Consider the following 11478-nt stretch of genomic DNA (forward strand, 5'->3'; position numbering starts at 1 on the left):
AGTTGTTTAAGTTTCAACTAAATGGGGTAAATGTGAGTTTTATTTGGGAAATCTAAATATTACTAATGATTTGGCCTTTCACAGTTTAGACTCATGCGGGCCAGGAGTGCATCCTACATGCAACTACATGCCTATGTGCCTATGTGAGTGTTTTTTATATTTTATGAAGTTGGGGATATTTGGTTGAAGTTGAATTTGATTGATTAATTTGAAGTGAAGTGACCTATGCTATATGAACCTATATCTAATGCAATTGACTTAATTTGTATTTTTACTATATTTGTGAACTTTGGATTCTAAGAATTCTATTTTGAGGACCTAAAGTGTGATTTCTAAGTTTAGAACCTATAACTTTATGTTTTAGAAATTGAGATTTTCCAACTTAGATGATTAGGAGTTCTTAGATTCTTTAGGATTTTTGAATTCCTTTGAGTTCCAAATTTAACAAACACAACTGTGGGACCCGAGCCCGCGAGAGGGGTGGGGCGCGAGCCGCCACGCCTTCTCTTGGTCTCTCGTACCCACGCGATTGGCGTGTGCTCTTTTATTATTGATTTTTATTCATCTTTTATGTGAACTTGGGACCACTAAGGCAATCCGAATTCCACACAAAAGAGACTGACAGAGTCGCCACCTAGATGTGGGATCTAGGACCCATAATTAACCAGAAATCTAGACTCGCTACCTGGTTATGAGAATGGAAGGTATGAAGAGTTATCCACCACATGCACCATTCCTGCCCGATAATCGGTCTTCGATTCCAAAAGCTAACTCTTTTAAATTTTTATTTAAATGGCTCATTCAACTCTCTGTTAATGTACGAACTAAGTGACATGCATCATAAAATCTAATTTCAATGTAGATCCTAAGTGTGTATCTTGATTTCTTTATTTGTTTGAATTCAATCTAAGTGAAAGTTCTCCTAAAATTCTAATTTCATGGAAAATCCTAAGTGATTTAATTAAGCATTTACAAGAAAATTAATATACAAAACCCCACAATTTGTTGTGGAGCCGACTCGTGATTGGTATGCCATCAAGCATCCAACCTGCCTACGTACCCAAGCCTCACTGGGATCAGAGTCGACGTAGTTCGGTGCACCTAAGCTAAGCTACTTATGCCTAACTCAACTAAGACACCGATCTAGATTGATTTGACTGTTTCAACAGTTTTAAGAGGAGTTATTTAATTCAAGTTGAGGATTTTATTATCCTAGGATTTCATCTAAGATGCTATATGGTTCTTATCTAAATGCAAGTTGTTCCTTAGACTAATGCAGGTTAGCCTACATCCTAGTTTACTAGGCTTGTCCTAGGGAAAGATTGAGTGACTAGTATAACTAGACCTATGGCACGGTTGCTATCCATAGCAAGCGTCCGTGATGAGGCTGGACTCCTAACTCTAGGACTCCCTAAAACCTAAGACTCCCTAAAACTTAGGACACGACACGACACTAGTGTTCCTAAATTGGGCTCTAATGGTTCTTACGATGGAAACCATAATCCAATGGTTCCGAGAGACACGAGATGAATCGATTTCAGTTCTTGAAGTTAATGAATTTCAGATTTTAAGGATTTTCAGTTTATGGACAATTAAGGAATACCAATGGTTCTAGGGTTCACCAATTTCGGCCCAGAATGGCATCCAAGAGAGGGAATCGTGCGCTTCCTTATGCAATTTAATACTTAGGTTATAACACCTTATTGCCTGGCATATCTCAGGATTTCCGTGGACAGTAACCTCGGAGCCAACAACATGCTATAGCTTAAATATTCAAATTGTCAAAGATCGAGTGCAATTGGGATACGATTATGGATGCACTAGTCATTTTTCTAGGAAAATCTAAAGATCCTAAAATTTCTGTTTCAATGGATTAAGGAATTAATATGTGACAGAATTTTAAGGTTCTTTAGAAACTTTTGTGATGATTTTTAATTAATTTCGAATTTTCAATGAATTTTATCAATTTTAAACCATATGAGTGATTTTACAAGTGAAATTATTGTAAACGAATCTGAAATGAGTTGAAACTTCAACAGCAGCAAGATATGATAAGATGTAGCTTACTGGAAGATTTTTACAGATTTTTACATTAAGCTCATATTTAATTTTGATTTAACAATTAATTGACCATATTGTAAAAATAACGAAGAAACTACTAGAAATAGAAATTTAAATTCATTGAAACTTCTACAGTAGTAAGATATAAGTAAAAATAGCATGTTGTGAGATTTTCATGAATTTTAGAAACTATTTACTATCAATTTCAAAATTTTCAATTTTCAGACCAGATTATGAATTAACACTACATCCCATAAGAAACAAGATCCAAATCATTTGAAAAGTTTACAAAAACAAGAAATATGGAATATAAGACTACTGTAAAAATTTTGAGAATTTTATCTGTGATCGGATGCCAGTAAAAATTCTCCCAAAATCTGATAAGTTTCAAAGAAAGTATAAAATAATATACCAAACAAAACCAAAAATTATCAAAAATTTATGGCAGAATGTATCAGTATTATATTATTTTTCCACGAAATTTCATTAATTTTGGAATCCGTTTAATATATAATTTAGTTTTCTTCGTCAAAAAGATATTTTTGAAGAGTTTTCTATTTTTAAAACACGATTTTCGAGAAAATTACGACTCCAGAAAACATCCTTTATTCTTGTTCTGATGTGATGAACACAAGAAAAATTTAAAATTCCAAAAAATAGATCATCCTGAGATGGCTATTTTTTCGAATTTCGTAATTTCTCGGCCATTATTTTAAATAAAATTCCACTCTTCACTCAATTTCTAAAAAACCTTTGATCCAATGTCCGATCCGATCCGATAGTTATTTTACTCTATTTAGATAGATCATTGTATTAAATTTCGAAACGAAACGGAATTGAAACACTCATGCAGATTATGATTTTAAGCACACACATTTAATATTGAATTAAAATCATTTAAATGCTTGAAAATCATGCAAAAATCTAAAAAAATACCAAATAATTCGGGAAAAATTCGAGAACAGTGTACCTACCTGTGGTGGAGATCCCCGCCGAATCCGAGAGCCGAAAAATCTGAAAGTCCCGCCTACGTGCGACCCGCTTCCGCTTTCTTCTTCCTTTTTCTCTTTTTTCTTTGCTTTATTTTTTCTTTATTTTTTCCTTTGTTATCTTCACTGTAAATGGGGAGAGAAAGAGAGATGGGGAGACAGATAGGGAGTGAATGAGACAGAGGTTGAGAGAGAGGCTGAAAGAGAGTAATAGAGAACGAGAGAGAGAGGCCAAGAGAGTGTGAGATATAGGCAGAGAAAGTGAGACCAAGAGAGAGTGAGCGAGAGATTTCGAGAGAGATGTAGTGAGAGAGAGAGTTGCAGGTAGAGAGTGAGAGAGAGAGAGAACGTGGAAAAAAACAGAGCATGCGATGCTCTATTTTTTTTCACATTTAAAAAAAAAAAAAAAAAAAAAGCTGCTGTGGAGAGGGATATTGGGGGAGATTGAGAAGAAAACAGAGGGATGGGGATCGCAGAAAGATGGAGGGAGTGAGAACGAGAAAAACCGAGGGATAGAGAGGGAGAGCAACAAGACAGAACTTGAGGGTGAGGGTGAGCTGCTGTTTGGGATGAGAGCTTAAGGGAGATGAGAGGGATTTCTTCCCGGTCTGGAAAACCGAGAGTCACCCCCCTCTACAGAGCCGATCCTTTTTTTCTTTATGGGTTGCCCTCCAAAGATGCTTTTCAAATCTAAGAATACAAGATTGATCATTCTTTCCAAATCTAAGAGAAGTTGCCAGAATTTTAAGAAAAATCCTATATCACATTAGAAATGCGATATATCGGGAAATCAGATTTGCGCAAATTCTGCTCCGGAATAAGAAAGAGAACGTGTCTGCTATATTTAGAGAGGGAAACAAGATTGCGACCAATCTTAAGAATTGGAAGAATTCTAAGAATGATAACCTACTTCATTAAGTCTCCATAGATTTTCTAATTCTTACTCACGTCTGTGTATTCGAATCAATACATGTATCCCAAGCGTGGGTCCCGCCAAATTTAATCACGTCTCCCTAAATCCTCTCCGTTGGATGGTCCTCAGTCGCTTAATTGGATGGGCTGCGCGCAAATTGATGGCGCCCTAAACGCATTGGTGCAAGATGATCTGGATCGCTCATTTAATAAGCCACATTATCTTGAATGAAACAATAATAGGCCCCACTTAGAGTTAGTCGAACATGTCTCTCTTCCAAAATTGCGATTTTAAACATTAGTGGGTCTGCTTTTTCCCCACGCACGCCCATTCCAGTTTACATACCCATTTCGGTTGGATGATCAAAACCGTTAATTTATAAAGTTGCCTCAAAATCATTTCCAAAGATTATCTGAATAGCTCGACTCGATGGTCGCAATAAAAATTGGCTATTAAAATGACCTCTCTGAGTTCTTGACCACTCCCCTGGTAGATATCTTTATGCATCAGATTGAGGTAGGCTCAAGACTCATTTTTCATTAAAACAATGCGCGGGCCCCCCGTTGATCCAAATCTAAACAAATGTTCAATGCGGGCCCACCAAACGGGTCCAAATTTCAATAAATGTTCAATGCGGGCCCACCGAATGGGTTCGAATTCTCCCCTGGCTTGGATTCTTCTGCATAACCATTCTCAACACTTAGTGAAAAGAAAAATACTGAACATTGCGGAAATGATCGGAAAGATTGAGAAAGCATAAGGGACGGACACGGGAATGAGAAACACTGAAAAAGACTGATAACAAGAACACTAACTTCTTTGTTGATTACAGCAGAGCAAAATGGGGTGTCTACAACAACTAATCATGCAAAGAAAGCAACTAGCATGCAAAGTACCAAAACAGGCAAAGAGCAAAGCAAAACAACTAGCATATGATTCTAAGCATACGATAAGAACAATTAAAGAGAACTAAACATGCAACTAATCATGCAACTAAGCAAAAAGAAACATCTAACATGCAAAAAGGCTTAAGGAAAATGAAAGGGTGAATAAGGGAATGGATGGGATGAAGAAGGGTGTAGGGGAATGAGAATGATGGAGAAATGTGCGACTGCACTTAGGAGTGCCAAGTTGCCTATGTACCCCGTGGTGGGGATCAAGCCACACGTAGTTCCATAAGTGACGGAATTGGGTTGGGAATGGGTTTTAAGGATTTAGGCTAATCGGGTTTGGGCATATGGATGCAACTTGGTTAGGATCCTGGGGTTCCACTAGGGGGGCTTACTTGACTGGGGTGGGTGCACTTGATTAGGCATGTGGTGCAACTCGATAAAGAGAGGAGGTGCAACTTGGTTGGACTCAGTTAGATGATGGGTGCATGATATGGGTTATAGTCATTGTTTGGTTGCAGGAAGTAGGTTTCCGAGGGCTGTTTGGTTGCAAAAAATGGGTTTCTAGGTGCTGTTTGGTTGCAGGAATGGCTTTAGGGTGCTGTTTGGTTGCAGGAAATAGGTTTCTTGATGCTGTTTGGTTGCATGAAATGGGTTTTTGGGTGCTGTTTGGTTGCGGGAAATGGGTTTTCGGGTGCTGTTTGGGACTAGATTTTGCAATTCAAGGGGCTGTTTGGGAGTAGATTTTGGGTTCCAATCTTAGTTGGCATCCTTAGGCACTGGACAGGTAATTTCTGGGTGGGCGTCTTAGGCACTGGACATGCAACTCTGGGTTTCGATTTTAGGCACTGAATAGGCATTTTCAGGCACTGGATAGGCAATTCTGGGTGGGTGTCTTAGGCATAAAACAGGCAATTCCAGGCACTGGATAGGCAATTCTAGGTGGGCGTCTTAGGCACTGGACATGCAATTCTGGGTGGGGTCTTGGGCAATTCTGGGTGGGTGTCTTAGGCACTGGACATGCAATTCTGGGTGGGCCTCTTAGGCACTGGACAGGCAATTCCAGGCACTGGACAGGCAATTCTGGGCACTGGATAGGCAATTCGAGGCACTGGACAGGCAATTCTGGGCACTGGATAGGTAATTCCAGGCACTGGATAGGCAATTTTGGTTAAGGTTGGGTATGGGTTATGCAACATGGCTGAATGGTTGGGTTCACTTGGGTTTTGATCTTGGGCTCATGGATCACATGGATTTGGGTACAAAATAAAAGAAAAGAGGAAAGAGAAAAGAAATACCAAAATGACAATCCAAATTTCTAGCCAATTATCACAAGGGAAAACTTTCTTTAAAATAGAATTTCCTAGGCTAGAGAGTTTTCTCTTTTGAAAATTTATTTTCCAAAGGGAGAAAAATCACTTTCTAAGCATAGAACCTTCCAAATTTTAAAGTTATATCTTTAGAAAACTTGATTTCCGAGGTTGGAAAATAGCTTTCTAAAAATATAGCCTTCTAGATTTGAAAGCTTTTAACTTTAAAAAAACTTGTATAATTAACTTAACTTCCATTTTAAAAGAAAGTGGGCCTACCTCGCTACGATGCTTGAAGTCGATCCTCGCCTTTTGATGTAATCTAACGGAGCCTGATCCTTTGATGAAATTTTGCTGAGAGTTATAGATGATGATTGAGGTTTTTCTTATTAAAGGGGAGAGAGACAGAGAGAGAGAGAGAGAGGGGAGAGGGTGGGACGAATTTGGAGGGAGAGAGAGAGAGAGAGCTGAGATTTTTTGTATGGGCTCTTGGAGTATTGAGTTATGTCCAGAGGAGAAGAGAGCATGGGTATTTATAGGTGAAGGATGAGCTAGGTTGCCTCTTAGGAGCCTAAAGGTGTACGGTGGAGATTGAGTGATGAAAAAAGGAATGCAAAAGGATGGCCAGGATTGCATTATTCCAGAATATTCTTCTTCCTCTATAGCAACTTCTCTTTTAAACATGATCTTTTAAAAATAACAAGTATTTGTGTGGCATGGATTGAGCACTAAAGATTTAGAATCAATTCAAGGTCCAGGACGACGCCACTTGTCCTTGGAATCTTTGTGGATTTGAAAGCAAATTTCAAGACAAGGAAAACGTCCAATTTGGTTGCCTTTGTAGATAACGGCAACGATTTGGATGGCTGCGATTAACTGCAATCTCCAAGTGATCGAAAGAATGGGCGAGATGAGGTCTCCAAATATCCTGAAATCTTTGCAAAGATATGGACTAAGATTGGGTGGTTGAGATAAATTGCAATCCTTAGGGGATCAAAAGAATGGATGAGATGATGCCTCAAAATCTCCTAGAATCTTTGTGAAAGATTTTCAATATATTTTGAATGTGAAAATCGAAAAATGAGGTTTTCAGGATATTTTAGAGTCCGATGTCGATAATTCTTTCACCGTTGGAATCGTTGATTTTTTCTCTTTCTTTTAAGCCCAATATTGTCATAGAAATACTGATTTTAAAATTTTTGACCACTGAGGGCTCCCGATCTCCGCCTGTAGATCATTTTTCCAAAGATCGAGCAAATCAGCGATCTAAACGAACCAACCGATTCGATCAACTTTGGGTCAACGGTTAAAACCATTAAACGATGATATTGACAATGATTGGGACATTAGAAAGTTTTGATATCGATGATTTAATGGGACGATTTCGACGGATCTCGCTTATTCCGCCTTGATCCGTAACTTTTCACTGGGTTTTTGCTTAATTAAAGTGGCCCAATGTTTAATCCAAATTTGAGATAGACCTTGATTGATATTATTTTGAATAAATGATCACAAATTCTTGGTAATGAAAGATACCTAGGTCAAAAATCAGCCCTCGATCTGACAATTTACGGAAATCGGGTCTCAGGATGGAATCAGGGTCCGAGTTGTGAAGTGACCCTAGCTTATTTTGTCCCGATTGATGATCCGTAAAGTCAGATCGAGATATTAATGCCCTAAAACATATAAATTCATGATAGAGGGACTCTTACATGGATTTAATACTCTAAAGTCACCAATCAGGGCATTTTTTCAATTTTTCGGATCTAATCATCTTACCATGTACATCTCTTTATTATTTTGATTTTCAGGAAATTTAAGGATGCATATTTTACCAGTGAAATTCCACGGATCAATATATTAGGTTATTGTTGGTTAAAGTGTAGCAAAATGAGGGTGTCTACACCATCAGAATTATTAAAGATTTTATTTCCGAGGAGATGTTAAATGTTTCACAATTTGTTTTTTTTTTTTAAAATACTGCTCTGTTTTAGTTTATGGACTTTAATAAATATTGTTTATGATGTTCCTGTAAGGGTGCTACACTCACACGAATGCTTGGTAATGTATGATTTCCTTTAAAGCATAGCTCTTCTAATATTCTTGTGGGATCTTATTTTTAATTTATGTAATTATTTCCAGCTTGTATACTCATACATTTGTTCACATGTCCTTATGTGTGTCTGAAAGGTTTGATTTTTTTACAAGATTTTCAATTTTAACTCTGTAGCCTTGAGTTTTATTTGGTCTATATTGATAGGTTACACCTCATAACTTCTGTTTTGCTTGATTTTCTCACTTAAAAATCTATTTTTGGTGGATAATAATCTCTTAATTATGTAATATTGATGGTACTGTTCTATGTTTCTGCACTGATAAAGGTGATTTCATTATCTCTTGTTTCATTGGTGGCTAATTGTGTCATGAAAATTTTGTATCTTATTAACTTATTAAAGCTGTTCTATTTACTTTTTGGAAGCTAAAATGATATGTTATAGGTGTATTTCTTTATACCTATAGGGATTTGAGGAAAATAATTAACTCATAACTGAGTGTCACTTCTACAGTTGTGAGAGTTTTGAAAAATGATTGCATGATTGTCATTGTATTCATAAGTATGCTATCATTTTATTTGCCCATTTTAGTAAAACATGGGGGGGCAAAGAAGGGGAATTAGTTCCCTTTTAAATTATAGGATATCCTTGCAACTCATTACTAGGCCATGTGTATTTCAGTTTTCATTTGGGTTTGTGTAGTCTAGTTCCATACACAGTCGAGTTACCCTCAGTTTTAGCATATAAGATAGCTGTATATTTTGTACCTTTGAAGTCTAACTCACTTGTGAATACCTATAAGACTGAAAGGTATTCTTTCATGGCATGTATGAGCTTAAAACATTTGGAATGATGGTAAAGCTATTTCTCTCAGGTGTTAGAATGTATAACCTTTATTTTTTTTAGGATTTTAGTATTATGTGATTAATAAAAATGCTGAAATTATAGCTTTTATTCATTTTCATAAAAACACTTCTCATTTTCAGAGAATGGATTAGTTGTGTTGTGGTTATATGCTTTGTTTTTCAAAATTTTAACTTTCAAAAAGTTTGAGTTCAGCGGGTTTGAAGCCATGAATGTATTTCCTTTAATTCAATGTTCTCATGATATTGATAATTAGGTTGGGCTTGAAGTTGTGTGTATGTCTTATTTAGCATTTGTAATTATTTACATATTAGTTTAATTGAAGTGTTGTAGAGAATTAAGATGTAAAAATCAAGGATGTACTTACTTTCAGTTCTATACTTTTATATCTGAGAAGGACATCCTTTTTAATTTCATATTTGTGTGCACCAGGAGTATCTCTGAACATACTACTTAATCTGTTGAATATTAAAGCTATGGCTTGTGTTATTTTGGGATAATAAGCTTGTGATCATATTTATCAAATGTTAGTTCAATATATGTTTATAGGTTCAAGTTATAGGCTTGTGAGTTCAACTGACATGTGTAGAATAAATGTTGCTTCCCAGGTTGAGATAGTAATTGCTTTGGATACTATTATTATTATTATGAATATGGTGCTTGTGTTGAGATTATGCTTATAAAGATAGTAAGATTCAAGCAATTAACATTATGGCTGTCATTGTATATCTTTGAATTCCTTGGTGATTGTTTTGTTTGTTTAAAAGTATGAGGTGAACGAGGTTTAATTTTCATGACAGGATATCCATGTTTGGTTCAATGCATCTGCATTCAGGCATATATAATTGTATTTTACAAGCTTGTTATTATTCTCTCTACCTGATTGATGAGAATTATTTTCTTTAAGAGTATAGTAGTAGTGCTTCAATATATATCTTGTTAAAAATAAAGAAGATTACTTCTAATGCTTAAATAAGGTGATGTGGATTAGGATAAATGAAGAAAATTGTATAGCTCTACTTTGGTAATGATATTATTTTCACCTTGTAAATAATAGAGATAAGTTGTTTTACATGGACAATATTCATATTAGATAAGGATAAGGTTATTATAAAAGGGGTTGTAATGGATATGATAGTTATAGTTGCTAGCATATTCCAAATTTGGATATTGTGTAACGACATGTCTGATCCATAGTTAAAGACATATTTTTCAAGGACAGTAGAGTTGTAATTCACATATGAGATTTTTCTTATAATCAGGTATATTATTTGACTTTGGATTATATTTTATCAGTTCTTTTGCTAAAGATGTTCATTGGCTGATCCTTTGGCTTATATTTGTATAGGCAAATCATTTATTTCACTCAAGTCATAACCTGGAAGCATGCTTTATTAATAGAATGTTCTTATTAATTTTATTTGATGCAAGAACTAGGTTTATATTGTTTTGTTTCTTATTCTTCATTAGAGTTTAATATTGCCATCGGTGTTTGATCTTTTCATTGATCCTTAAATTTTTCATCAAGAGTAGGGCAATGAATGAGTCATCCCAAGCCCATTCTTTAGGGGGACTCATTTAGTCTCAGTAGCGTCCCTCGCCTTTTTCTTCTTTCTATAAAGACTTTCTTAGTCTTTTAGACACCTTTAAATATTAGATTCCTCCTTTCCTCATTGCAAGGGAGATGAAGGAGTTATCCCAAGCCCATCCTTTTAGGGGACTCGCTCAGTCCTAGTAGCATTCCCCTCTTTTCTTTTTTCCCTTTAGGGGACTTGCTTAGTCCCTATAGTAGCCTCTCTTTCTTCTTTCCTTTTATAGAGACTTTTTTAGTCTTCTAGTTATTTACCTTAAACCATTAGATTCCTCTCATCCAAGATTCTACAACAAAGAGGAATTCTGTAAATATCACTGTAGACACCCCACTTTCACCGAACCCCAAACCTTTGTTTTAGAGTCCCAAATCTTGCCCCAGGGTATTCTAGGATCCCAATTAGGTTCCCTTTAAATTTTGTTGAAATCCGGTGAAGTTTGCCTAATTAAATGAGTTTATTTTGAAAATAAGGCAGAAGGGGGGGGGGGTGTGAATCATCGAGCCAATGATGTGACAATACCAATCCTTTGTGCAAGTCACTAAGGTGGGAATAAGCTAACTGGGGGTGTGCAAATTCCAAGATAGGGGTGTGCTAACATTAGCACACCATTTGCTTATAAAAGCCAATCGATCAAATAAAAAAAGGAGATCTCATTTTTGCAACAGAGAGAGAGAGAGTGAGAGAGAGAGAGAGAGAGAGAGAGAGAGAGAGAGAGAGAGAGAGAGAGAGAGAGTGAGTGAAGGAATAGATCTCCGATCATCCTCTTCAGAGATCCGACCGTTCAACCTCTTTCTCAACAACTACT

This window comes from Tasmannia lanceolata, unplaced genomic scaffold, assembly GCF_043159265.1.
Source record: "Tasmannia lanceolata isolate RefF3 unplaced genomic scaffold, GAP_Taslan_0.1 ptg000019l, whole genome shotgun sequence".
Lineage (NCBI taxonomy): Eukaryota > Viridiplantae > Streptophyta > Magnoliopsida > Canellales > Winteraceae > Tasmannia > Tasmannia lanceolata.